The sequence below is a fragment of the Meles meles genome, chromosome 15 (assembly GCF_922984935.1).
Source record: "Meles meles chromosome 15, mMelMel3.1 paternal haplotype, whole genome shotgun sequence".
In the NCBI taxonomy this organism is placed as follows: domain Eukaryota; kingdom Metazoa; phylum Chordata; class Mammalia; order Carnivora; family Mustelidae; genus Meles; species Meles meles.
This window is the reverse complement of record NC_060080.1, coordinates 27,557,910-27,560,781: the sequence shown is the minus strand read 5'-3', so window position 1 is coordinate 27,560,781 and position 2,872 is coordinate 27,557,910.

The window sequence follows — 2,872 nt, the reverse complement described above, 5'->3', positions numbered from 1 at the left end:
CCACTGTAACAGAAATCCATGTTTCCAGAATAATACCAACATACAAAATCTTTGTTCACTCCATATTGTTAAAACACTCTTTAGCTTCAGGAAACAGCTTAGAAGACTATGAGAAGGACAGTCCATTCTCTTGAAGCTTTATTATCTTGAAATTTCTATCTCAGGGTGCCTGGGTGGCTCAGATGGTTAATCATCTGACTCTTGGTTTCAGCTCTGGTTATGATCTCAGGATCCTGGGATCCAGCCCTGCATTGCTCTCAATGCGGTGTCTACTTGAGGATTCTCTCCCTCTCCCTTTGCCCCTCCCCCTGCTCACACCAGCTCTGTCTCTCTCAAATAAATAAATCTTTGAAATTTCTGTCTCAGCACCATGGAAGTCAACTTTGGTCTCTGAAATCAGATTTTTGTGTGGCCACTGTTCCTTCAGAGGAATTCTATGCAGAAGGCCAAGTGATTCCCCAACTCCCTTCACCAGCACTGTTCTAGTGAATCTCACACAGTGCTAGCAGATGAATGTGCCCCAAATGCACTCTTGTTCCTGCCCATCCTTTTCATATGCATTTATTGAATTCCCCACTTTTTTATGGATTGAAGCTCAAATTCCTGAGGTTAGCATTCAGTGCTCTGAACATCTGGCTCTTGATTATCTTCCTAATCTTGTCTCCTACTACTCCTTTCAAAATCCTCTTACTTCTTAATGAATATAATTTTATAGTTGGTGCTTTTCTATCTCTGGCCTTCCCCCCCTCCCCATTTCCCTTTAAGAGGGATCATGAGGCTACTTTCTTTTTGTCTAAATCCTTGTGATATTCTCACCTACCTTAAAAATTTGTTGGTTTTATTTTTGCATTTTATGCCTACTCTTTGTAGTATCATGTGTTGTAGGACTATTTTATGCTTGTGGCATAATTCTGGTTCATACATTTTATTCATTCCATGCGTTTCTATTGGACGCCAGGTTCCATGCGAGGTACTGGAGCTTTGATGTTGAACAAAAACAGACTTGGCTCCTGATTTCATAGCAGTTTTAGCTAATGAGCCTTCAGAAATGAACTAAACAATGACAGAAACAAATATAGTATTATAATCATAATAATAAATAAGATAGACAAATGCTATGAGCTCTTAAAATAGAAAATTATTAAAAGATTTATTTATTTATTTTAGAGAGAGAGAGAGAGAGAGGACAAGTGAGAGGGGAAGAAGAAGAGAGAATCTCAAGCGGACTCCACGCTGAACATGGAGCCCAAGGGAGGGCTCAATCTCACGACCCTGAGATCATGACCTAAGCTGAAACCAAGACCTGGACATTTAACTGACTGTGCCACCCAGGCACCCCTAAAATAGTAAATTTCACCCAGTCAAGAAGATGAGAGAAGGCCTGCCTACAGATATGATAGTTTAGAGGATGAAATCTAAGGAATGACTTCAAGTTTATCGGCTAAAGAGGGTGGGGAAGAGAGTTTCTGGCAAAGTGCCCACATTGAAAGGGAAATGGGCAAGGAAAAGGGACAGAAAGGATCGAGATTGATGGAGTGGAAAAAGAGCAGTGCGGTATGAAGAAAGATGGATTTGGAAATTAGGGAGTAGCCAGGCTATGGATGGCCTTCTAGCATAGTGGTTCTCAAGTGGGTTAGTCTCTAGACTAACACTCTTAAAAGTTACCCAGAACTTCAAAGAACTTTTGCTTATTTGCACATTATATCTATGAACAGTTACTGTTTTACAAATTAAACCTGAGAAATTTTAAGTGTTTATTCATTCATTTAAAATAACAAAAATAAAGGCATTACACATTAACATGAATAACATAATTCTTATTTAAAGAAAAACTACATACCTCAAAACAAAAAGGAATTAGAGAGAGGGGAGTGATAGTTTTCTATTTTTCCAAGTCCCTCTAATATTTGCCCCGATAGAAGATCTGGATTCTCACATTTTTTCTGTTATAATATCACAGGTTAGTTTGCCCTGAAAAACTCCAGTGCCCTGAGAAAGAATGAGGGTGACAAACTGTAGTATTATTAAGAAAATAATTTTGACCTTGTGGAGCCCCTGAATAGAGCCCTAAATGACCCTGAGAAGAGTTGTTCTACATCATGTTAGTAGATTTATGTCCTATGGCAGATGGAGAAAGGCTTACAAGGAAGCAAGGAAAAAGGTAGGTGGATAAATGCAGTAGTGTTTTATAACATTTAGTGAGACCTGTAGCTTGGACTAGGGTGTTTCACACTTACAGAGAAGGTAGAAAATTCTGGCTAGGAGATTTAATGGACAACACTTGGATGATAAGGGTAAAGAAAGAAATAGTTTAAAAGGATGAGCTCTATTGGGAGGGAGACAAACCATAAGAGACTCTTAATCTCGGAAAACAAACTAGGGTTGCCAGGGTGGGGGTGAGGTAGGGAGTGGGTGGTGGGGTTATGGACATTGGGGAGGGTATGTGCTATGGTGAGTGCTATGAAGTATGTAAACCTGACGATTCACAGACCTGTACCCCTGGGGCTAATAATACATTACATGTTTATAAAAAATTTTTAAAAATTTTTTTAAAAAAGAGGGGAAAAAAAGTATGAGCTCTAGTTTTCTGGTTTGTACTACTAAGTAGATAATTGGGCTCTTCACTGAAGGAGGAAACCAAGGATTAGGAACAATCTTGGCCAGCACTACAACGTGCGGGCTGTCTAACATCCAGGGGAGATAAAGAACTGCTTGCGCCCATGACAGGGACAGCTCTCAGGGTGGTGTGGCCCATAAGGAAATACTGGGGCAGCCAAGTTGGGTTTAAAGTGCCTTTAAGACATCCACTCCACCCCACCCCAAATGATGCAAGTAAGCAGTTGCCTATATATGCCCAGAGCACAAAGTACAG